The sequence below is a fragment of the Cervus canadensis genome, chromosome 12, assembly GCF_019320065.1.
Source record: "Cervus canadensis isolate Bull #8, Minnesota chromosome 12, ASM1932006v1, whole genome shotgun sequence".
Taxonomy (NCBI): Eukaryota; Metazoa; Chordata; class Mammalia; order Artiodactyla; family Cervidae; genus Cervus; species Cervus canadensis.
Genome location: NC_057397.1, coordinates 74,219,366 through 74,246,249, shown reverse-complemented (window position 1 = coordinate 74,246,249; position 26,884 = coordinate 74,219,366). Strand labels below are relative to the sequence as shown.

Below are 26,884 nucleotides of genomic sequence, written 5' to 3'. Positions count from 1 at the left end.
TTTGCAGCCTGGAGGTTTGGCTTAATTTTGGTTATTTTTAAAATAACATTTCAAGATATATGAAGTTTTTATACACTCAAGTTGATTAAAAATGACATGTTCTGTTGAAAGTGGAAAACATTAAATCATATTCTCTAGTCATAAATTTACTTTTCATAAGAAAAGCAGTAAATTATATGGAACAGTGACAGAACAATCCTGGCACCAGTTTTCATTACTGGGCTGTAAGCACTGTGGAAAAAAAATCAATTTTTTTTGCATGTCTGTGGGGTATTTATAAAATCTGTGGAATCTAAAATTTTGTGAAATTACAGTTATATGCCAGTGGTAAATACAATTTAATTCCCTTTATTCGGGAGGTACTATGATAAACACTTCCACACACATTATCTCCTTTGATGGGCTGGTGAAGGTATTCCGTTTGTTTACAAAAGATCAGTTTTTATAGATAATATTTTTGTTGAACAGCAAGAGTTTTTGAATCAGTAGGATAGAGCTGCTTACTTGAAATGGTTCCGTTTGTTACCATCATATAAAGATACCACAGTCAAGTTTCTTGCATGTTAAATTATACATTTCCAAGCTTTGTTCCTTATTTTTAAAGTGCACACAATAAAAGAGTTGACATTATACAAATTTAATGCTAATGTTTCCTGTTAAATAAGAAATACTATACTCAGAGGTATGAAATAATAGCTCCTACTGGAAGTCTTAGCAAATCACTGCTATTAAGCATAAAAAGACAATTATTAAGTAACAGGTTAGGCACAAACAGGGTTAGACTCAGAACAAAATCAATTGCCATAGGATAAAATAACACATAAAACTTTTTAATCTCAAAGAGCAGAAGTACAAGATAAATAATATTAGATATTACATATAATACTTAAGTAGTCTGCCCTGACTATTCCATCACATTTCCAACATTAGATTAGGACTTTTTTTTTTTTAATTAGCTGACTTACTTTATTTTTTTATTCATTTATTTTTATTAGTTGGAGGCTAATTACTTTACAACATTGTGGTGGGTTTTGTCATACATTGACATGAACCAGCCATGGAGGGTGGGATGTTTCGAGAGAACAGCATCGAAACATGTATGCCATCTATGGTGAAACAGACTTTTTTTTTTTAACCACCAGTATATGTATATTTCTATTCTTAGTTGATACACTCACTTTGATCCCACCAACTCTCATGGTGGGTGAAATCGATAGCTCTGAAATCTGGAGTTTTATTTTATTGTCCTCTGCTCAGGATCCAACAGTTTACTGGACATCTGTCTTTGGTTTCTTCAACAAGCAACTCCAGCCAACTATGTCCCAGAAATTCTCTTTTTTAATATTTCCTATTTAAATTAGTAACCCTATTGGACACCCATGATGGAGACTTGGATTTAATCTGAAATTGTTTCAATACGCTCAATAACTGCTTCATAAACTCCTGTGTTTTCCACTCTATACCTATTGCAAATAGTTTCTTGGTTCAAGTCACCATGATTCTTTGATGACTTAGTGCTATGTACAAGATTGACATTTGTTGTGGAATGTGACTGCCTAGCTGTTTCATTTGAGTGGTTAGAGGATGTCTTTAAAGTCTGATGGTAATTTGAAAAAGTTGCCACAAGATGGTGTTTTCTTCTTTTTAGTTTATTAATTACAGACATTCGAAGCATTTAAGCCATGCAAGATAGGTATGATACATGGATTACATTTTCATCATAGAAAGATTGGCGCTTCCCAGGTGTCCCTGGTGGTAAAGAATCCAGCTGCCGGGGCGGGTGACACGGGACTGCAGGTTTGATCCCCGGGTCAGTCAGATCCCTTGGGCTAGGAAATGGCAGCCCACTCCAGTACTCTTGCCTGGAAAATCCCGCAGACAGAGGATCCTGGCAGACCAGAGTCCAGAGGGCCACAGGGAGTCAGACATGACGGAGCACGCAGCACGCATGCGTTGACGGACTGACGTTATGAAGCAGTCAACACAAACTAGGGAAGAGTGCACCAGTGCAAGTGAAATAATAAAGTAGGAGGTGCTGTCGCTGGTGGTGCCCAGTCGTGTCCGACTCTGCGACCCCGTGGGCTGCATGCAGCACGTCAAGCTCCCCTGCCACTCACCATCTCCCAAAGTGGGCCCAAGGTCCTGCCGTTGCACCGGTGATGCCATCCAAACATCTCATCCTCTGATGCCCTCTTCTCCTTCTGCCCTCAGTCTTTCCCAGCATCTGGGACTTTCCCGATGAGTTAGCTGTTCACACCAGATGACCAAAATACTGGAGCTTTGGCTTCAGCATCAGTATACGGTACCCTGTTTAAAAAAAAAGCTGGCTTAAAACTCAGCATTTAATAAACAAAGATCATGGAATCCAGTCCCATCACTTCATGCAAACAGATGGGGAAATAATGGAAAAAGTGACAGACTTTATTTTCTAGGGCTACAAAATCACTGCAGATGGTGACTGCAGCCATGAAATTAAATATGTTGGCTCCTTGAAAGAAAAGGTATGACCAAACTAGACAACATATTAAAAAGCAGGGACATTACTTTGCCAATAAAGATCCAATTAGCCAAAGTTATAGTTTTTCCAGTAGTCATGTACAGATGTGAGAGTTGAACTACAAAGAAAGCTGAGCACTGAAGAATTGATGCTTTTGAACTGTGGTGTTCGAGAAGACTCAAGAGTCCCTTGGACTGCAAGGAGATCAAACCAGTCAATCCTAAAGGAAATCTACCCTGAATATTTATTGGAAAGACTGATGCTGAAGCTGAAGCTTCAATACTTTGCTCACCTGATGCAAAGAACCAACTCACTGGAAAAAACACTCATGCTGGGAAAGATTGAAGGCTGGAGGAGAGGGGGATGACAGAGGATGAGATGGTTGGGTGGTATCATCTACCCAATGGATATGAGCTTGAGGAAACTCCAGGAGATAGTGAAAAACAAGGAAGCCTGACTTGCCGCAGCCCATGGGGTTGCATAGAGTCGGACACAACCGAGTGACTGAAAAACAACATGGTATTATATCGATGCTCTATAATTAACTTTTTTCCCTACAATGGCCATTTATGCTATCTCAGACTTTTCACTGTTGCCAATAATGTTACAGAGAATATCCTTATAAGCGTGTCTATTCAAGATCAATTTCCCTTTCTGAAATGGGATCTCATATTATCAACCATTTGGTTTTGTATTTTAAAAGTTTTAGTAGCTACTTTAAGTTATCCTTTAAAAATGATATATGAATTTGCACTATCACCAACCTGAGGAATTGCCCATTTTTACTTATATTTAGCAACAAAGGTATTATTATTTCTTTAGTATTTCCTGAATTTAACATAGACTGCTGTTTTTTAAAATTTGCATTTATATGCATATTTAGTGAGAATCATAAACTCATTCTATTTCTTGGCCATTTTTATACTTCTACCTTGAATATTTTATATCTTTGCCTATTTTTCAGTTGATTATTAAAATTTATCCATTCCATTTATTTGTAAGGGACTTAATGTAATACATGTATGTGTGTATATTTATAGCTACTATTGGGTTACAATTTCAACTCTCTGCCAGTGTTTTTAAACTTATCAAAAATTATTCATATTTCTGATCAAATATACTTTTTGATTCTCATATTTCTGAATTTTCTACTATAAACATGTGAGATTTTTGTTCAGGAAAAGAAATCACAAATATTGCTTAAAAATATACTACTAGCAGAGCTCAAGGGGTGGGAGGATGGTAAAACCGGAGTGCTATCAGTCTTGACCTTGGGTTGTAAACCGCCTTTTCTTTCCTCCCTCGTCCTGCATTAGATCTCTGGCACTTGAACCCAGGGAAAGTCAGTAGTATTGCAGGAGAAGCCGGTGTGGAAAAGAACAGGAGTTCTTTATCGTATCTACTCAGATTGGTCAGTGCCTGTGATATACCAACTGTCAAGCACTTTAAATGTCGCTTCTCCCACTGCCAAGCGTAAACTTGATTTAAGGTCTCTGCTTTCCCATCTGGAGATCAAATTCTCCTCTTGCCTCCTCCTCTGATGGCAAGTAAAACTTACGCAGCTTCCGAAACCCACCGAAAACAATCATGCATCTTTCTCATGATGTTCACACAAGTGTGAGAAAAGGAAAGGTGTAACTAATCTTTGCGTTAGAGAAAAACAGAACTGAAACAAAACTAAGACGTCTCTCACCTTGTATAACACTGTTCAATGTCAAGGGTTGGAACCAGGACTTGAACTTGGTTTTTCTGATGATACCCATCTATCAGTGTGGCTTCTCTGTTGAACTGAGCAGTTTTTCCCCAAACAACCCCTGACCTTCACAACCTCCTGTATTTTCTGGTAGTTTGCTCAATTTGGAATCCTCTCTTACTAGGACTGGGCTTCCCCAGTGGCTCAGCGTCAATACTTCTGCAGTGCAGGAGACACAATAGATGGGAGTTCGATCCCTGGGTCAGAAAGATCCCCTGGAGGAGGACTTGGCAACCCACTCCAGTATTCTTCCAGGGAAAATCTGGTGGACAGAGGAACCTGGGGAGCTATGGTCTGCGGGCTTGCAAAGAGCCGACAGGACTGAGGCAACTAAGCACGCACACACCTACTAAGATTGCCACATACAGCAAAGAAAAATACAAAACACCAGTTACATTTCAATTTCAGATAAACAAGTTTTTAAAATCATAGATATGGCCCGTATATTATATAAGCCACGTTGTTGTTGTTTAACTGCTAATTCATGTCCACTTTTGCAACCCCATGGACTGTAGCTGCCAGACTCCTCTGTCCATGGGATTTTGCTTGTGCAAAAATAATACTTACTGGTTTCTGAAATGTTGCTTTAACTCAGAGGCCTGTATTTTACCTGGCAACTCAGTCTCCACCCCTGTTTGTTCTCATAATCTTAGCCATTCTTTAACAAAATGGATTCTTCCTCCTTGAAATGTTCCCTGATCTTCCAAACTAAACTAATCACTTTTCTTGTGCCTTATTAAATTCTACCTTATATCACAGTTCTGCAGCTTCCCGTTCCTTTCTACTAGGTTACAATGACTTTGACAGACACAGGTTATTCATCCTGTAACAACCCAAAACAGCTAACACTTTACACAGAGTAAATGTTCAAAAGACTTCACTAACTTGAGTTAGTATATGCTAATCTCCAGCCATCATTTCTATTTACCTGTATGTATGACCTATGACAATATACACTACTAAGGAAAAGAACTGCTTGTAGATGTTAAAAGAGAATTTGTCTGAAATATATTAAATTTTTAAGATATTTGTATATTAGGGGTATCTGTACTTCAAGGAAAATGGTTTTTAATATCACTATATTTTATATTTCAGTGTTTTATCTATTTTCTAGTTTATACATGTACTTAACTTTCTATCTATTTAGTTATCTTCCATTTATATAAAAGTTGAAAGAAACTGAAAGTCGCTCAGTTGTGTCCGACTCTTTGTAACACCATGAACTATACAGTCCATGGAATTCTCCAGGTCAGAATACTTGAGTGGGTAGCCTATCCCTTCTCCAGGGGATCTTCCTGACCCAGGAATCAAACCGGGGCCTCCTGCATTGCAGGAAGATTCTTTACCAGCTGAGCTATCAGGAAAGCCTATTTAAAAGCTAAAAGATATTAAATAAAAGTTGTTCTAAGTAGAGTTGCACATGAAATTAGTAATTCTTTTGGATACATAGATGCAGAAAGCAAAACAATGTCACTGAGATTCAAGTTCCCTCTGTGACCAACCTAACTCAGTGCCAATTAATCCAGTTATCTCCAGGTGCAAAGGGCAGATTTGAGGATTGTCCACAGAATTCTGACCCAGATGATGCACTGATGGTGTTAAGTGCATCTTGGAAAAGAACAGCAGCATGTTTATGCTAGGTTAAAAATACAAACACCAGTCAGAATTTTCAGCATGGACAAGTACAAATAACAAATGCCGGAGAGGGTATGGAGGAAAAGGAACCCTCTTGCACAATCAGTGAGAATGTAAATTGGTGTAGACACTATGGAAAACAGAATGGTTCTTCCTTAAAAACTAGAGTTGCCATTTGATCCAGCAACCCCATTCCTGGGCATTTATCCCAATAAAACTATAAATCAGAAAGATACACACACCATATATTCATAGCAGCACTACTTGCAATAAATAGCCCAGACAAGGAAACAGCCTAAATGTCCATCAGCAGACAAATGGATTAAGATGCGGTACATATATGTATATACATATATAAATGGAATACTACTCAGCCATGAAAAAGAATGAAATATTTAAAATACAATACAAATGAACATATCTGTGAAGCAGAAATAGACTCACAGATATAAAGAAGAGAGTACTGGTTGTCAAGGGTGAGGAAGTGGTGGTGGAGGAGGGATGAATTGGGAGCTTGGGATCAGCAGAGGCAAACTATCATTTATCGAACACATAAACAAGATCCCACCGTATGTATAGCACAGGGAAATATATTCAATATTCCCTGATAAACCATAATGAAAAAGATGAAAAAATACACATATATATGGTATATATATATGTGTATGTCTGTGTGTATGTGTATATATTACTGAATCACTTTACTGTACATCAGAAATGAACACAACTTTGTAAATTAACTATACTTCATTAAAATAAATCTAATTTTTAGAAAAACCTTTTTCCTTCTGTTACTGGCTTTGTGAAAGTGTCAGTCACTCAGTCGTGTCTGACTCTTTGTGACCCCAGGGACTATAGCCCACCAGGCTCCTCTGTCCATGGGATTCTCCAGGCAAGAGTACTGGGGTGGGATGCCATTCCCTTCTTCAGGTTCCTGACCCAGGGACTGAACCTGGGCCTTCTGCATTGCAGGCCGATTCTATACCATCTGAGCCACCAGGATCACTATGTAAACATGTCAATTCACTCAGTAGAAGTGTCTTTTCTGAGGTCAGCAAATCAGTGTAGAGTTCAGTTGACCTGTTAGGAGTTAAGCTTTTTTTTTTTTTTTTTTTTTTTGCCCTTCTTTCTGTGACATCCTTTATTCCAGGACCTGCCTCACACAGTATTACAAATATGCAGCTTAGCTGTTCTAGGCTGAGAGTCTATCCATTAGTGTCAGATCTAACTCGTTAAACTCTTCCTCCTGCTGGAGACTTTTCTGTTACAGGTTTACAGGGTGGCTGTTCTGTAGAGTTTAGCAACCCAATTTTATTTAAATCCAATAAAATTAGTGTTTGTTTCCAAAATTTGGTTATGAGTTTTGCCTGGGCTTTATGGGTAAGTTGGGTAAGTAAAGTATGTAATTTTTAAAAGAGCTAAACCTATTTGTGTAAATCATGTTCATATTTTAAGAACATATTGACCATGTCAGTTAAATTTTTTAAGGATATACACAAGGGTTTCTAGATGAAAATATATTTTAATGAAGTGAAAGTCTCTTTATTTCGTATTGTGTTTTCACAGAATGGATACAGGGTAGGCATAGCAAAAAAAGCTTTCCAGTGTTCTTATAAAAAATGTGTCAGCCGTGCCATGTACAGAACACCTCCGTGGGTGAGATGATAGTTCAGTGAGGATGTTGATTCAGGCTGTGGCGCTGACAGAGACTGCCAACAAGGGTACCATTTGCCAGCTGGCACCCATTCCTGTGGCTTTTCCCCTCATGATAATTGCTTATCAACTGAGAATTTCATTTATCCATTGGCACTATAAATTTAACTTCAGGTTTTGAGGCAAGCTCTGATACCTCCAGAATTTTTGTCAATAAAATTATTTGAGATTTTTGATTAGACTGGTGTTTGAAAACATGGCATTGTTGGCTGATTTTGTTCCTCTTCACTGCACTAATTGTTTATAAAAATTACACTCTATAAGCTTTCTGAGGAAACAAGTACTTTAATGAGCACACCATTTTAAAAACTGAGGATAATTTAAGGGACATAAGAGCCCAGGCACTAGAAATTTGTCTCCAATTATTTTAAACCTATCATCCAGGGATCATTATCTCACAAATGTATCGTAGGCAAACTTCAGAAAGGTTATGATTCTATGTCTACCCACGGGTGACTCCATGACCTGCTGGAGGAAGAGCAGGAAACTGGCTTATCCTTCTGCCCCCTCTGATCAACACAAAGCGCCCTGTGAGGAGTTCTGCTACTGTAGGTAACACATAAGAGGAGGGGGCGGAGGAGAGACCTCCGCTCAGCTCCAGGGTCCTGCACTAAGAGGAGGCAGAATCCTGCCATCACCGTGCGGAGAGTCAGGATGCTGAGAGCGCTCCCCCTCGGAGGCCCTGCTGGAAAAGGTCTACCAGGCAGAGAGCAAGAGAACTAAGACACTCCCCTACGAGGAGCGGAAGAGGAACGGGAGAGAGGCTTCTTCTGCGGCAAAGACACAGAGAAGTTGTTGGGGAGTAACCGAAGTGCCAAGAATTTCCCCTCAACACCCCAGGCCTTACATTCTGCACACGCTACTAGCTGCCTACAACCAAAGAAGCGTGCAGCCTCTGGTGCCCTGATGATAACTCGGGCAACCAAACGCCACCCTCAGCTCAACTTCAGCACGGACCCTCCCCTCACGGCCAGAAAAGAGCAGAGGGGTGCACATTTTTAGGTGCAAATCCTGCTTACTTCAGCCTTTGTGTTCTCTGACTTATAATATCTAGCAGTCTGTCAAGAATTATGAGACATTTACAGCAATGCAGCACAGGAGTATAACCCACGGCAAGAAGGAATAAACAGCAAAACAGGATAAACAGAAACAAACCAAAATACTGAACATATGAGAGATTTTAGCATAACTACATTTAATATACTAAATTATGTAGGGTACAAGGTGAAAAACATGCATGAACAGGTGGGAAATTTAAGCAGAGATGGAAATTTTAATAAAGAATCAAACAGACGAGATTGGATCAGGACGGCAGGATACTAAGACGTGGAGCTCATCTTCCCCCACAGACACATCTAAAACACACATACGTGTGGGACAATTCCCACAGTTGTTGGAACAATTCCCACAGTTCCCACAATTGTGGAACAATTCCAGTTAGAAAAACTAACTGGAAACTGGCAGAAGAATTCTTATACACCCAAACCATCATATCAAAACCAAGCAAGCATACTGATATAAATGAGGATCGCTGTAACAAGGAACTAGAAGCTATAAAAATAGAAGAGAAACCATCAAAAATACATAATACCATTTCTGAGATTAAAAAGCCCTCAAACAGAAATGAATAGCTTACTAAATGACAAAGAAGAATGAATATACAATCTGGAAGATACAGTAATGTAAATCACCCACCAGAACAGTGAAAAAAAAAGAGACAAATGGAAAAAGAAATGAAAGCAACATACAAGATCTGTGAAATAAAACTCATAAACCTATGCATAATAGATTCACTTCTTCCACAGGGAGAAGTGAGACAGAAAGGGATCAAAAAGGAAAACGTATTGAAGAAATTGGGTCTGAAAAATTCCCAAATCTGGGGAAAGAAACAGATATTCAGGAACAGGAAGCTCAGAGGGTCCCAGACAAGATGAACTCAAACAGACTCATGAAAAGACACATCATAATTAAAATGACAAGAGTTAAAGAGAGACTCCTAAGGGCAACAAGAGGAAAACAAAGAGTCAGTTGCAAGGGAATTTCCATAAGGCTATCAGCCAATTTCTCTACAAAAACTGCAGATCAGAGGGCATACCATGATATATTCAAAGTCCTGAAAGGGGAAAACCTACAACTTCAGGTAATTTATACAAGATTATCATTAAGAATAAGAGGATTGATAAAGAAACTTCTCAGGCAAGAAAAATTAAGGGATTCAGCAATACTACACTGACCCTAAAAGAAATATTCAAGGGTCTTCTCTAAATAGAAAAGAAGAAGGAATCTATAAGAATAGGAAAATCACAATAGGAAAGGGAAATATATAATAAGAATTGAAATTCATGTAAATAAGCCAGTATGTAGATTAAAAAGCAAACAAGAAAATTGTAAAAAGGATTATAGCAACAATAAACAGTAAAAGGATAAGCATGATGATGTAAAACAGGAGATCAAAGTCACAAAATGTGAGGAGTGGGAGGATAAAAATGTACATTAGTAAGAATGCATTTGAACTTGAATGACTGTCAGTTTAAAGCAAATAGATATGTTTATGGATCAACATATATGATCCCGTGGTAACCACAAATCAAAAACTAAATAGATTTACAAAAATCAAAAAGAAAAGATCTCAAACATTACTACAAAAGAAAATCATCAAATCACAAAAGGAAAGGGAAATAAATGAAGAACTGTAAAAGCAATTTAAAAACATGGAATTAAATGGCAATAAGAGCATATCTATCTATAATTACTTTAAACATTAGTGGACTGAATGCTTCTATCAAAAGACAGAGAGTGGTTGATTGGACTGAAAAAAAGAACCTGAAAAAAACCTCCCTTAAGGCATTTATTTCAAGGTGAAAATATATATACACGCTGAAAATGAGGGGATAGAAAAAGATATTTTAGACAAACGGAAATGACAAGAGAGGAGTATGTTAGAGCTCAGTCGTGTCTGCCTCCATGAAACTCCATGGACTGTACTGTCCATGGAATCCTCCAGACACGAATACTGGAGTGGGTAGCCATTTCCTACCCCAGTGGATCTTCCTGACGCAGGGATCAAACCCAGGTCTCCCACATTGCAGGCAGATTCTTTGCCACTTGAGCCACCTGGGAAGTTCATACCAGACAAAATAGACTTTAAAACAAAGGCCATAAAGAAAGACAAATAAGGGCATTATATATAATATGCATGATAAAAGGATTAATTCAGTAAGAGGCTATTATGCTATTTAACATATATGCACACAATACAGACACACCTAAATATATAAAGCAAATGCTAACAGATATAAAGGGAGAAATCAACAAGATTAGTAACAGACTTTACTCCTATGTCTTTGGATTGCAAGAGTTAGTATTGCTAAAATGGCCAAAATGGATAGCCAAAGCAATCTATAGATTTTAATTAAATCCTTATCAAAATATCCCAAACATTTTTTCAGAAAACTAGAAAAATTATCCTAAAATTTATATGGAATCAGAAAAGACACAGAATTTCCAAAGCAATCTTGAGGAAAAAGAACAAAGCTGGAAGTATGATGCTGCCTGACTTAAAACTATTCTGCAAAACTAAAGCAATCAAAACAGCATGGAACTGGCAAAAAAAAAAAAACAGACACATAGATCTATCGAACAATATAGAGAGCCCAGGAATATATCCACACACCTATGGTCAGTTAACTTATAACAAAGAGACAAAAATAAAACACAGTGGAGAAACAACAGTCTCTTCAACAAATGGTGTTGGGAAGGCTGGACAGCTGCATATAAAACAATGGAATTATAGCATTCCCTCACATTGCATATGCAAAAATAAACACTAAAAGGTTTAACTATCTACATGTTAGACATAATGCTATAAAACTCCTAGAACACAGGCAAAACATTTATTTGACATAAATCACAGCAACATTTTCTTAGATCAGTCTCCCAAGGCAAAAGAAATAAAAGTAAAAATAAAAATGGGACCTAATCAAAATTTAAAGCTTTTTCACAGCAAAGGAAACCACCAATAAAATGAAAAGACAATCTATACAATGGGAGAACTTATTTGCAAATGGTATATCATCTCTTTAAGAATTTTCCACATTTTGTTGTGATCCACACTGTCAAAGACTTTAGCATGGTCAATGAAGCAGAAGTAGGTGATTTTCTGAAATTCTCTTGCTTTTTCTATGATCCAAGGAATGCTTACAAATTGATCTGTGGTTCCTGTGCCTTTTCTTAATCCAGCTTGTACATCTGGAATTTCTCAGTTCATTTACTGTTGAAGCCTAGCTTGAAGGATTTTGAGCAAAACTTTGCAGAATGTGAGTGCAATTGTGGAATAGCTTGAACATTCTCTGGCATTGCCCTTCTTTGAGATTAGAATGAAAACACCTTTTCCAGTCCTGTTGCCACTAATAAGCTTTCCAAATTTGCTGGCATATTGAATGCAACACGTTAACCCAGCATCATCTTTTAGGGTTTGAAATAGCTCAGCTGGAACTCCATCACCTCCACTAGCTTTGTTCGTTGTGATGCTCCCTAAGTTTTCCTTGACTTCACACTCCAGGATATCTAGCTCTAGGTGAGTGATCACACCATCATGGTTATCTGCGTCACTAAGCCATTTTTTGAATAGTTCTTCTGTGTGTTCTTGCCACCTCTTCTTAATATCTTCTACTTCTGCAGACGTTGACTGCAACCATGAAATTAAAAGATGCTTGCTCCTTGGAAGAAAATTTAGACAGTTATGTCAAATCTAGGCAGTATATTTAAAAGCAGAATCATCACTTTGCCAACAAAGGTGCACACAGTCCAAGCTGTGGCTTTCCAGTAGTCCTGTATGGATGTGAGAGTTGGACCATAAAGATAGCTGAGTGCCAAAGAATTGATGATTTTGAACTGTGGTGTTGGAGAAGACTCTTGAGAGTCCCTTGCATTGCAAGGAGATCAAATCAATCAATCCTAAAGAAAATCAACTCTAATATTCTTTGGAAGGACTGCTACTGAAGCTAAAGCTCCAATACTTCGGCCACTTGATGTTAAGAGCCAACTATTTGGAGAAGACCCTGATGTTGCGAAAGACTGAGGGCAAGAGGAGAAGAGGGTGACAGAGGATGAGATGGTTGGATGGCATCACTGACTCAATGCACATGAGTTTGAGTAAACTCTGGGAGATAGTGAAGGACAGGGATGCCTGGCATGCTGCAGTCCATGGGGTCACAAAGAGTTGGACACAACTTAATGACTGAACAACAAATCTCTCATGAACATAGATCAAATGAACAAACATAGAACAAAATCCTCAACAAAAAAAGAATTAATAAATTTAATCTAATAATGTTTGAAGATAATTCCACACCACACCAACTGAACTTTTCCCATTTATGCTAGGCTTGATCAACATGTGAAAAATAAGATAATCCATCATATCAACTGGGTAGAAAAGAAAATCACATCACCTTAACAATAGATACAGCAAAGCATTTAACAAAATCCAATAGCCTTTTAAGATAAGAACTCTCAGAACCTAGGAATGGAAGGGGATTTTCTCAATATGACAGCACTCTCTAGAAAAAAAATCTACAGCTAAACAACACAATTATTGGTGAGAAATTCAAAGCTTTCCCTTTAAGATCAGGGACAAGTATAGACATTCCTTCTCATAACTGCTTCTTACCATCTTGCTGGTAGTTCTAGCTAATGGGATAAGGTCAAAAGTCTCTCCTTGTGTTCAGTATATCCAACTCTACATCTAACTGCATGTTCAGATATGTGTTGGTAATTTGAAATTTTCCCCATGGTGGGAGTATTTACACCACAGAAATTAGTCAAGACTACAATCTGGTTAGGGCTTTCCAGGTGGCTCAGTGGTAAAGAATCTGCCTGCTAATGCAGGAGCCGCCGAAGACACAGGTTCAATGGATCAGGAAGATCCCATGGAGGAGGAAATGACAACCCACTCTAGTGTTCTTGCCTGGGAAATTCCAAGGACAGAAGGGCCTGGTGGACTACAGTCCATGGGGTCGCACAGAGTCAGACACAGCTGAGCACTCAGATACAGTCAGGTTCTTTTTTCTTTATTTTCTTCCCAGAGATCTGGTTTGTTACTTGATATACACTGTTAGTAGTTTTTTCAGAGTTACAGGATTGTGATTTTTTTCTTTTAATTTTCCACTTTTCCATAGTGAGTATGCATCTCTCTTATAATAAAACTTAAATAATGTTTAAAAATACTTCTTTTTAAAGGAATATGAGGTATTCAATTTAGTTATTCTTTCTAAATACAATTCAAGTACCTGAAGGAATCATTGTAAACTGTCCTTAACAGAGAGAAAAAACATTTCTTCTTCCGTTAAATGAAAGGGCTGCTTTACACATTATAAACTCTATGAAGAAATATAGGAAGGCAGCAACTGAGTGAAGTGAAAGTCACTCAGTCGTGTCCGACTCTTTGCGACCCCATGGACTATACAGTCTATGGAACTGTTCAGGCCAGAATACTGGAGAGGGTAGCCTTTCCCTTCTCCAGAGCATCATCCCAACCCAGGGATCGAACCTAGGTCTCCGCATTGCAGGCCAATTCTTTACCAGCTGAGCCACAAGGAAGGTAGCAAAAGTTTTGATTAATGCATCTTGAACTTATGGGGAATTATAAAAATATTTTACAATTATCAAATCTTGAAGGGCAAAAGTGATTCAACAAAGGGTTAAGACTGCTCTTCTTTTCAAATCTATTTAGTTGTAGACCTCTCCCTTTGAAAAAAATCATACCGGGAGATGGAAGATACAAAACAGGTAGAAAAGAGTGCTGGCACCATGGAAATAAAGATGACACGACCCTCAGCGGCGCCTTCGGTGATACCCTGGGGCACAGTCTAAAAATCACTTTCCTGAAGTATGAAAGACAGCAATCAAATTAGAATTGAAGATATTAATAGCAAGCAGGCCCTAGTATATACAAACATTATTTGATCCCATGGGTAGTAAAATAGAGCAAATCCTTCAGAACAATGAAGACTCCTTCAGAGTCTATGAACAATGACAGAAAAGAAAGGAAAAAAATCGAAAGAAAGCAAGCGCAGCCCAGAAGCTTACCCTGGCTAAAGGGCAGAGGTTTACGCTGGCGGCAGTCAATGAAAAGACTAACAATACCGTGCTGCAAGAAAGCAAAAAGAACACATTTTCATAATCACTGCCTCACAGGAGAAATCCTCCGATTTTGAATACACGATTGTATAATACATCTGTGGTGTGCATAAGGCACAGTGAGAGCCAAATAGGGTTTACAAGTCTTTAAAGATCCACTTATTCTCCGGAAACGTTAAGCACATAACACAAAACATAAACATATGCACAGGCAATTGTGCCACGATCGAAATTAAGCGTGACGTTTCTATAGAACGCGGGACTGAAGAGCAGAACCAACTCCAGCTACTATGAGCCAAGTCAAATGTGCTGCGTGCAGTTGTAATTAGCATCCCGAATGAACAGGATTGACAGGAGGTTTTAGAAAACTTAATCATTCCCCCCTTGTCCATTCAAATGCTTCCTGTGGGTTCAGTTCTTCCCCTGACTCTGGATGAGATCTAGTGCAAATTTATTATCTCAGATAACGAAAAGACAGCCAGATTCAATGAATGGTATGCTCAGTCCCATATAACAAAAGCAAATTCGCTCCACCTTTCATGTAAAGGTAAATCTCCAGTTCAGGTTCAATATCTTGCATCTCTACTATGTTTCAGAAAAGGTAAGAAAAGTTATCTCAGGCCCAGGAAGGGAGAGGAAGACAGAGAAGGGGAGGGAAGGAAGGTCTCAAAACTCATTGCAAAGGGATGGAGCACCCTGCAGCCTTGGAGCTGCTTTAGGCTGCCAGACTGAAAGCTGGGGGTCCTCAGTGACACTTCTCTTTCCAGTTTCCCAACACCTGCTCTTCAAGCTGTCTCGGGCCTCCTGATGGCTGAAGAGGGAGAGGAAAGGATGTTAGAGTTAAGAGAGAGAAGAAGTCACACTTGACCAGTACTGATTTAATCTGAGCTCCATTTTCTATGACCTGATCAGATGTTTCACAAAAAACTATGGAAAATTCTTCAAGAGATGGGAATACCAGACCACCTGACCTGCCTCCTGAGAAACCTGTATGCAGGTCAAGAAGCAACAGTGAGAACTGGACATGGAACAACAGACTGGTTGCAAATAGGGAAAGGAGTAAGTCAAGGCTGTATACTGTCACCCTGCTTATTTACTTATACACAGAGTACATCATGAGAAATGCTGGGCTGGATGAAGCACAGGCTGGAATCAAGATTGCTGGGAGAAATATCGATAACCTCAGATATGCAGATGACACCACCCCTATGGCAGAGAGTGAAGAGGAACTAAGGAACCTCTTGATGGGAGTAAAAGAGGGGAGTGAAAAAGTTGGCCTAAAACTCAACATTCAGAAAACTAAGATCATGGCATCTGATCCCATCACTTCATGGTAAATAGATGGGGAAACAATGGAAACAGTGACAGACTTTATTTTTGGGGGGCTCCAAAATCACTGCAGATGGTGATTGCAGCCTTGAAATTAAAAGAAGCCTGCTCCTTGGAAGAAAAGCTATGACCAACCGAGACAGCATATTAAAAAGCAGAGATGTTATTTTGCCAACAATGGTCCGTCTAGTCAAAGCTATGGTTTTTCCAGTAGTCATGAATGCATGTGAGAGTTGGACTATAAAGAAATCTGAGGGCCGAAGAATTGATGCTTTTGAACTGTGGTGTTGGAGAAGACTCTTGAGAGTCCCTTGGATTGCAAGGAGATCCAACCAGTCCATCCTAAAGGAAATTAGTCCTGGGTGTTCATTGGAAGGACTGATGCTGAAGCTGAAACTCCAATACTTTGGTTACTTGATGCAAAGACCTAACTCATTGGAAAAGACCCTGATGCTGGGAAAGATTGAGGGCAGAAGGAGAAGGGGACGACAGAGGACAAGATGGTTGGTTGGCATCACCGACTCAATGGATATGAGTCTGAGCAAGCTCCAGGAGTTGGTGATGGACAGGGAGGCCTGGCGTGCTGCAGTCCATGGTCTCGGAAAGACTCAGACACGACTGAGCGACTGAACTGAACGGAACTGATCAGGTGCTTAAAGCAGAATCTTTTCTCTTAGTCCCTGTCCTTGTTGGGTCATACTAACTGCAGCCGCCATGGGAAGGGGCTGCCCTCTCTTTGACTTGCTGTCCAAAATCTCCCGTCAGGGTCTGCGTCTGTCACCGCATCTGACCAGGACACTAGTGTCCATCTGACCTTGGCCCCACCATCAGTGTTGGCAAATTATTCCCTACAGAGCCTGTTTCCTGCTGCCCCAGCTCTTCCTGCCCTTCTTACATCAAGTTCTGTTTAGTTATGGGCATAACTCAGGCTTCTGTCTATTGTCCCAGACTCCGGGGGACACAGGGTAACTCTCAGCTGAGGTTCATTCTCGGGTTAGCTGTCTTTCTCGAGGCTCCTCTCCTCAGGGCTTGGGGTGATTAAAAAGCAAACTCTGTTCATCCCAGGAGTGGAAAGGAGTGGGTCCTGTCACGTCACTGCAGCAACTTATCTAAAAAATCTCGTCTGTAATCCTCAGGCCGCGTCAGTCCGTTAGCACCTTGAGTGGATGCATGTCTGCAAAGGCACTCCGCAGCGTCTCCTTTGCAGTCCCACCACGTTATTTGGAAAGTGGGAGGACTTACAGCTGTAGATTTGTATTTGCCCTTGGAACCTGGACAAAAACTAAGGCAAAAAAAGTGCCATTTTAACGTTCCGTAATATTAACTAATGGAGCAAAGATGATTTTCATCCTCTGCACATGAAATACAATTTCCACAGTGGTGCCAAAAAATCATATCTGAAATGAAAACATGATTATAGTGATAGAGAAGGCTATAAATTGGTCTAGTTTCTTTGCAGTGTGTAGGAATAGCTGTATTAAATATATGATCCTGGTAAAACAATAAATCATCTCTTATCAGCAGGCAATTAACAAGCTAACACAATAAAGTTTGAAGGACAAAAGTTAATTTAAGCTTTTGTCTCCCTGAAGTCAAATTTTAATATTCCCCAACACCCCTCACACACACACCCAGACTCACTCACACTCACACACACACACTCTCACACACACATTGCACTGATTAAACTAATGGCTGCTTCCTGTGATTTGGAAATGGTTATGAACACATAAGGATTTGCACTGTTTCTTAAGGTTTGCACAATGACTCTGATACTTCTGATACCACAGTAAAAGAAATCCAAGCCCAGTACATGTATAGAAACAAAGGTAAAGTGGATAATTGAAACAATTATCTTGAGCATTCATGCCTAATTTGCTGAAATAATCCCTGAGATATCCAGATAATAACAATTACATGCTGTGAGTATAAAGATTCTGGAAACAGGAATCATCTCAGACCAGTGCTCTACTGTCTGCCAATGAAATGTTGCTTTTTGAGGAAATGAGGTTTTTTTTTTTAATTTTCCATCTAAAACGTGGTTGCAAAAGGCAGGTGTCTTCCTTCAGGAAGACTCACTAATGAGCATATGCTCAAAGAACTGAAATCTGGTGGCAGGATCTGAACATGCAGGGCAGTCTTACCCTAATTTACCATTTGGTGATGGGGAAGAACATATCAGATTCTCTGAAAATATTCCCCCCCCATCCAGTCTGCTATATCACCTGAGCAGAGGTCCACGGTTATACAGTAGGTCCTTGTTGGTGACCCTTTTAAATATAGTAGTGTGGACATGTCCATCCCATTCTCCCTAACTATCCCTTCCTCTGGCAACCATAAGTTCAGAACACATGCTTAAGTTAAAAAAATTTTTTAGATGAGTTTGATATTCCCAGGCTAGTTGGAAAACTGTTTCTGTTACCTCATCACCCGGTTTTCCCAATTGTAACGTCTTATGCTACCAGGGTACATTTAAAACGACTAAGAGGCTAACCCGGCCATGTTACTACTAACTCAACTTACATTTCGCTAGCCTTTCCGCTAACCTTTTTCTGTCCCAGAGCCCCATTCAGGGCACCACATTACATTTAGTAATCATGCCTCTCTAATCGCCTCTGGTCTATGACAGCTATTCTTCCCATGGTTTCCTTGTTCTTCATGACCTTGACAGCTTTTTGAATATCAGAAAGGTAGGGTATGAATATATAACAGCTCTCCTTTGGGGTTTGACTGCTGTCTTTTTTCCTGGTGAGACTAGGGTGAGAGTTTTTTTAGGAAGAATATCACAGAAGTGAAGTGTTCTTCTCACAGCATAGCAAGAATACAGGTTATCAATATGACTGACTTATCCTTGACGATGGTCACCAAAATCTACTGAATACAAAATCTAAAAGTACAGCGGCATCCTATTTTGGAGAAAAACAGCAGTTCCATGTAGATTCTCACATTGTTCCCAGTAGATTTTCAATTCGAATTGTCTTCTCAGGGGTTAATGTAGCGTGTGCATGAGTGCACGCCTGCGTGTGTGATCTATATGCACAAGAAATTAATATTTCAAATGTATTTTTAGCATTGAAAGGAAGTGGTGCATTTATAAGTGCATGATACCTAATACCTGACAGTAATTTGGCAGTATACCAATTATCTTAAGACCTAAGTATACTCATAAATAATTTATCCCAGTATTTATAATAAACCTTTATTTTCTCTTGGGCTGCATACTATTAGTATCATGGACTGTAGCCTGCCAGGCTCCTCTGTCCATGGGATTCTTCAAGCAAGAATACTGGAGTGGGTTGCCATGCCCTCCTCCACGGGTCATCAACTATATGTACTTATAATTTTTTCTATTCAAAATGACTTTCAGAGTGAATACACTTTCCTTTTATAGGTGTAAATATCATTTTATTGTCCAAACCTTAGGTTAACCTGTCATAAGTAATTGGAGAGATTTTCTCAACCTTACAATTATATAAACCATGCTGCATATATTTCACATGGAATTGCCTCTCACCCAGATAATTTTTCTCATTATTCATGATCCATCAACTGGATTATGTGAGAAAGTGAGAGCAATATAGTCAAAGGCATGTGGAAGTAAGATTGGTAGCTAGAAAAGAAGTTTAGTAATCTAACATATGAGAACACTTTAAAGAAAGGCACAGGTTAACTTTCAGTGCAGAAATTTTTTTTTTTTAGTTTAATTGAGTATAGACATATTCACTTATGCAGTCAGCAAATATTTATTGATTTATTGAGTACTGTTAAATTAAGTCACTCTTCTGGATATTTGAGTTTTAGGAATAATCGCCTGTCCTTTTAAGGTTGTTTTGGACATATTGTTTAACAAGTATGCCCGGGATTATTTAATTATGAAGCATACGTGTTCTTGTTGACCAGAGCTCAGAAGCTCTGAAATTATTTGATACTTTTGTCTAGCAGAGATGCAAATGATTTTCTTTTTTCTGATAGACATCTAATCCCAACTTTATTATTGTATCTACCTGCAATATATTCAACATTTTTATTTCAAAGCTTTCAATATTATTCCTTCTTCAGTATCTAACATATTCAGTCCTTCAAATGTGTTTTGCCCATGTTACCATTCAGTTAGTCTTCCTTAACAAATTGAATAAATCTTTAACGCGGTCTACTCAATAGTATAAGTCAATTTTACTTTGACGTGGAGATTCATCAGGAAAAAAACTCACCCCTACACGCGTGTGCAGTGGTAAACGGTACTGTGGCGTTGTGGTGCGTGGGTCCTCAGTCCTGTCCTACTCTTGGGACAGTCGTATCCAACTCTTTTCAACAGTTGTGTCCAGCTCTTTGCAACACCATGGACTGTAGCCCGCCAGGCTCCTCTGTCCGTGGGATTTTCCTGGCCAGAATACTGGAGTGGGTTGCCATTCCCAAGTCCAGGGGATCTTTCTGTCCCAGAGATGGAACCTTCATCCCTTGTGTCTCCGGCATTGACAGGTGGATTTTTCACCGCTGAGCCATCTGAGAATCCGTACTGTGGTGGGATGGGAGCAACATAAAGCGAAAGATACATAGTCCTAGAAGTTAATAAATTATTATATAGAGGAATAAAGTAAGAGAGAGGGAATGCACGAACAGAAAATGCAATTTTAAATAAAGTGATGAGGCAAGGCCTCACAGTGAAAGTGATATTTGAGGGAATATTTGGAGGAAATGAGAGCGGGAGTTATTGGAATATCTAAGGGAACAGCACTTCCAGGGAGGAAGCAGCTTGTTCAAAAGTCTTGAAATGGAAGCATTCCTGGCATAAGGGGGATGAGGTAGAAGACCAAAAATATCTGGAGGCAGAAGGGGAGGGTGGGGGCTTTGCTGGTGGTCCAGAATGCACCTTCCAGTGTGGGAGACGTGGGCTCGATCCCTGATCAGTGAGTCAAGAGCTCACATCCTGGGTGCAGCTGGGCGCGGTCCCCGCGATCACAGCCCGTGCGCCCTAGAGCCGGGGCGCCGCACCCGAGACCAGACGCAGCCAAATAAACAATCCAAAAAAAAATGATTGCAGTAGGAAACTACTGGAGGTTTCTCAGCATTTGTTGACATATTCTGATTTACTTTTTAAAGATTCATTTTTGTTGCTGTGATAAGAGTAGAACGTGGGAGTCAGAAGGAGAGAAACCAGTTAGGAGGTTATTACTATAGGGGTGGGAGTCGGCAGGGGCTTGGACCCGCGCGGTGGTGATGGAAGAGGTAAAAGGTATTCTGGGGTATATTTTGCCCTATGTAAGTAAATAAGATGCTATTCACAACGATGATCAATCAGTCAGACCACAGAGGAAAAAAACCAGCCAGGGTAGCAGAGATCCAGCATTACCTCAGTGTTAACAGGGAGGGGAGAAAAACTCAGTAGCTGAGAAAAGAAAACCATTTCTTCCCTTTGCAAGATTCTGTTTTCTGTGGGAAAAGGGCATTATGCTACCGTAGCTGAGGGACGTTTGTAAAATTTTATTTTCTGATTACTACATGCTTATTATAGAGCAACGGCAAAATACAAATAGGTACGTATGAAAAAGTTGAAAACAACTAATATCTGAAAGAAGCTCTCATTCAAGAATAATTTAAGCAACAAAACCCTCCACATACTGTGATTTAGGCTAGTAGCCCTAACACGGGGCCTGGCGCAGCGTATTTAGGTCACTAGATTTTTGGTTTTAATTTTAAGTCATTGAACTGTCTGTGAAAATAATAACACTTCGTGTTAGTAGGAAGAGAAATATATAAAACAGTTAAATGTGAATCCTCTTTACTTGAAACTGGGATCTGGGAAGAGGAACTCAAACTGGGCCCTTTGCCTCTGACCATTCTTTTATGAGTTACCAGGGACAGCCAGTGCAGAAGGCAACGGCAACCCACTCCAGGGTTCTTGCCTGGAGAATCCCAGGGTCGGAGGAGCCTGGTGGGCTGCCATCTGTGGGGTCGCATAGAGTCGGACACGACTGAAGCGACTTAGCAGCAGCAGCAGAGACATCCAGAGTGCAGGTAAGCATGACGGCTTCTCTGAGTGTGGCTTCATTAAACCCACATAAGTAGGTACCTCTCTTCAAAGGCTATCTGTTCAATTAGATTCTTACACCGTAGATGATATATTAAAAATAAAGCTATGAGTAACAAAAACAAAGTCAGGGACTGTCTCAAACTAGTCTTCTTTTATCTAGTACTTCAACATTTAGCATCTAATAAATTCACTTTCTAAGAGTTTTAGGAGAAGCTTTCCAGTAAAAGCAAACCTGGGGCCAAGACGTGGAATACCAGTCCAGTGAGTCAGTCCAAAACACACTGCAGATTTATATTTCTGATTCTTTATGATCTCATTTGTTAAATTAATTTGCAAGATTAGGACACAGTATTTTGCAAAATATTTGAACTTCTCCAAAAAAGGTTGAGATTTTTTTTATAAAAAATTTTTAAATAAGACGTTAGAAAAGAAAAATATAATTTTCTTAGCATATGCTATTAGGCCTTTATTCTGTTTTCTGTCTCCAAGTGCACCAAGTAATACAATTAAGGAGCATATTTTATTCATAAATGTAAAGCTAGAAGAGATAAGGAATTGAACTTTTTATAATGTCCATTAAACATCTAGCATTAATATTATCTGATTGTGATCAATAACAATCTGGAGGCTATATTTTCAAGATAAAAACAATTAAATGTTAAAGAAGACCTTAGGGTGTAGATTTGTTTTAACCTAATACAAACCACAAAGATAAACCATAAAAATTCCCCCAGAATTGGCCAGCACTGACAATGTGTATTGGTAGTGGATTGGTTTAAATGAAACTGGGTCACCTCATGACCAGATTCAGCACTTTGCCACAACTGCAGAGAAGAGACCAGCTCCAAGTGACCTTGGCAAGGGCACTAGACTTCCCCTGCAGGGCTCCTTAGTCATCTTTTCTTGGCAATAAGGCTTCCTTCTACTTGACTCTCTTCTTCCCTCTCTTATCAAGCCATAAAACCACCATCAACCTTCCTGCTCTCTTATCTCATCCTTTTCATCCCTGGCCTGCTCTCTACACCCTCAGAGCAGATATATGCACTTTCTCAAGAGCTTTATCAAAAGTTCATTTCCTCATCAGGCCCTGTGTTCATCCTTTTAAAACATTTTGCAAAACAGCTTAAAAATAATTTAAAACTGTTCCAGGAACTGACTCTTAATAAGCATCTGGGATTATCACTAATCTTCAGGATTTAATGCTTTGTCTTTATCACCTATATTCAACAAAAAGAAACTCATGCAATATGTTTTGCAAACCACTTTTCTAGTTATAATTGTGCTATTTCACCCATATTATTAAATATTTTCGATAACATTACTTGAATGGCACCTATCATTTGCCATTTATGTTTCTTCAATTTTCCTTTATGGTCAGAAATTCCTTATGTAGTCTTCCTTTTAGTCAAATTCTTGATAACTTTCATGATTTCTTAGGAAAAATTCCTAGAAAATAAACTGGAGGGTCAAAATACATGAATATTTCTAGACAGTTAATATATTTTACCTACATTCCCTCTGAGTAGGTTATTGATTTTGATTTTATTGCTTGCTGAAATGCTTTTTATCATTTCTTGGATCCGATTTATCCAAATCATCAGTTGGATCCTGAACTGGCATAGTTCATTTTACAGTTTATAGCGGAATTTATTTAAGCAGTTCTCCACCTACACTGTAGGTAATAATTGCTCACTTTTTATTTTATTGATTCTTAATATAAAAGTAAATCAGATCTGGCAGCTTACACACTTTCATTATGAAAAACATCCATGCTTTTTAGTATTTTTCCCTGCCTCTCCTTTTATTCCTAGGATAGCTTTAAAACTACCATTTCAAATTGCACAGTAGGTCTTGTGATTCAGAGATTCAGCATTTCTACTTTCAAAAATTGGACAGCAACCATTAAAGTCTAGCTCACATAATTATTAAAAGTTTTGCCAAACAGAAATGTGAGCGATGGTAATGTGAGTTTGGGTTGGGAGTGAGTCATTTAGTTAATGCATCTGCATATTTTATTTATTGGCAGACTCATCTTGTCATCCCTAGGGAAATCACTAATTCTTGTTTACTGTGAAAAATAAGGCCTGAAAAAAACATTCACCTTATAAATTTAGAGCAGAAATATTAGACAAAACAATGGGTTTTAAGCGGATATCCTTGAGAAAATAGAAGCCTTGCTTAAATAAAGTGGTGAACACGCTAGCTTCCTTGTAGTTCTTATCTAAGCTATTTTCACATTTACCTCACGGTGAGTAGAGAAACCAGCGCAGTTCTTGCCACTTCTCAGCAAGGGCCTTGACAACTTATCAACATGGAAGTAATACCTCAGAGACTTTAAAAACCACCAACCTATGTTTTGAGGGTATTCACAGCAAACACCTATCTCTTGAAGAAAATGAAGCTCAGGTTAAACCCAAGAACCAGCACAAATATTTCTATAAAGCTTCTGAACAAAATATTACAGTGAACCAAAGCTGATGTTGAGAATTTTAGGAAGAATTTAATTGTAGAAGCAACTTTGGCCAAATATGTACCTGCTAAAGCTTAGCTTCCTAAGCCAAAAAAGTCACAGAAGGGAAGGACCAGAGGCCAGTAGAAAGTAGTCCATGAGGACAAGGCTGTTTATGTTGGAAGAAAATACTTTCCTGACCAGGCAAGCATTTAATCCATGGGCTGCTCAGCTGTAATCACCATTCATCACCACTGATTCCCTTTGCTGACTCAGAGAAGTTCAGACTTAGGTTACTCCAGTAATAATATAATGTACTATGGAGTTTATTTTAATGGCAGAATTAATTTTAACAGCTTTATAAATTACTTTAGTTCTGTATTTATAGAACCATTAAGCTTTTGAAGGGGTCAGTCATATTTTCTGTTGTACTTTACAGCATTTAGAAAATTATATGTCATCTTGGTATGGGTGAATTAACAGATTTCAAAAGCTCTATGGGTACAACACTCAAGAATCTACTCTACTCTGAATCATAAATTATGAATCCCTTCACCCTCTGCAGAATCTACTATTTTAATTTTATACTTAACTGAATAATTCTCCCACAGCTTTCTGATGAGAATCAACAAATTCTGAAAAGCCTACAATGTCTTTGAAAGGTAAAATGCTGATTGACTGAAGGTAAAACTAGTCTTTTCTGTAAGTGCCTCCAGTATTTTTCCTTTTCATCCATCACGGCCTTTTACTTTGAGCACAGAGTGTGACCAGCCAGGGAAAATATGAATTACAGAAGCAAAGTTAGAAAAAACAGTCTAAATAGTTCTTCCCTCCAATGTGTCAAGTGTAAGAACTGTACGTAAAGCATAAGAGATAAAACTGCTTGTCGAAAAGGGTACAGGAAAAGAAATATGTTGCATGATAATTAGATGTTAAAATCTTAAGATTTTATGTGATAGTACCTTAAATTCATCTTTGAAATTAATTGAGATATTTTCTTAAAAATAATTGCCTCTAAGACTATGGACTCATGAAAAATCATAAAGATGCTGTTAAACATATTTCAGTAAGCAGCAAATGAACCTCACTTGCAACCATAAATCATTAATCTTTAATCACCAGCCAATTTCTCAGTAAGCTCATTGGCATGGAAACTCTAAGATACTCAAAGGATAGTTCTAGCCGATCTGGCATGCATGGTTGGCTTGTGCGTTTAATTACTGTTTATGCATCGGCAGGATCCAAGCTTTTGTATGTAATAAATAGAATGCTGTCATCGTGTCCAGATGGTTTTAGATGCAAGGCCCAGGGAGCATGTTTGGAGACTGTAGAACTGATTTATTTTCTGTTTGTACCAGTTCAGTTGTAAAAACCCATGCTAATAGTATGTATATCAAGAATTCTGCATTATGGAAATAGTTGCAGTGCTATATTGCTTACTTTGAAGGACATTTAAATTTGACTTTAACCTTATCATCAGAAAAGTTAAGGAAGCTTTGAAGCAAAATTAATATCTTTTTTAAATATTATCTTATTTTTGAAGGAGATAGAGAATACCCACCTAGGGTCCAATAACTACCCCATAAAATGTTTTTTTTTTTTAATTAGATGAGTATCTGAGCAGATGTTTTCTAATAACACCTCAAGACAATTCTTTGAAAAAATTATCACTACTCATGATAGCATTCTTAATAAGTGGCAAGGGTGATGAACGTATACCCATTGAATCAGATTTTCTCCCTTTCCTTTTGACTTATTTTAATCCCATATTATAATATTTTTAGTGACAGGACTTGACATAAAAGTGATTAGATAAAATATCATTTATTGATAATTATTTTCCTCATGTGATTTATGTTTGCTTTTGAAAAATTCAGATAGAGGCTGTTAAATTTAAATTTTGCTAAAATAGCAGAATATTTTCAATGTAAGGATAATCCACAATTCTTCAGTATCATTCTAACTGGTTTGAGACATGAGTTCTGCAGTCACTCTTATGGAAAAGAGGAGAAAAATATTTTTTTAAAGTTTAATCCTCTTTTAAATGACTAGTTTGAGGATTAAAATCAGAATAAGCTAGAAAAAAAAAAAAGAGGATAGTCTGTATTCCATTTCAAAATCTAGAAGAACATTTCTATCAAGGAAACCAGAATAGAACATTTATTGGTGTTTGCTGAAAACAAATCTACCAAAAAGAAAACTGTTCTAAAACTGACCTTTGATAGAATTTGTGACCTGATAGGCTCTATTATCCCTTATGGGAAATAATCAGGATTCCTGATAAAATGTCTTAGTAATTTTTTAAGAGACACCAATTATCTTAGAGTCACTTTGAAA

General features: G+C 38.5%; 1 long non-coding RNA gene across 1 annotated transcript; it reads left to right on the top strand.

The window, feature by feature from the left end:
* Positions 1-2,123: 2,123 nt before the first annotated feature.
* Positions 2,124-23,598, top strand: LOC122450802. Its single transcript, XR_006272229.1, has 3 exons — positions 2,124-2,295; positions 18,322-18,327; positions 23,588-23,598. It is a non-coding gene; the product is annotated as an uncharacterized LOC122450802 (long non-coding RNA).
* Positions 23,599-26,884: the final 3,286 nt, after the last annotated feature.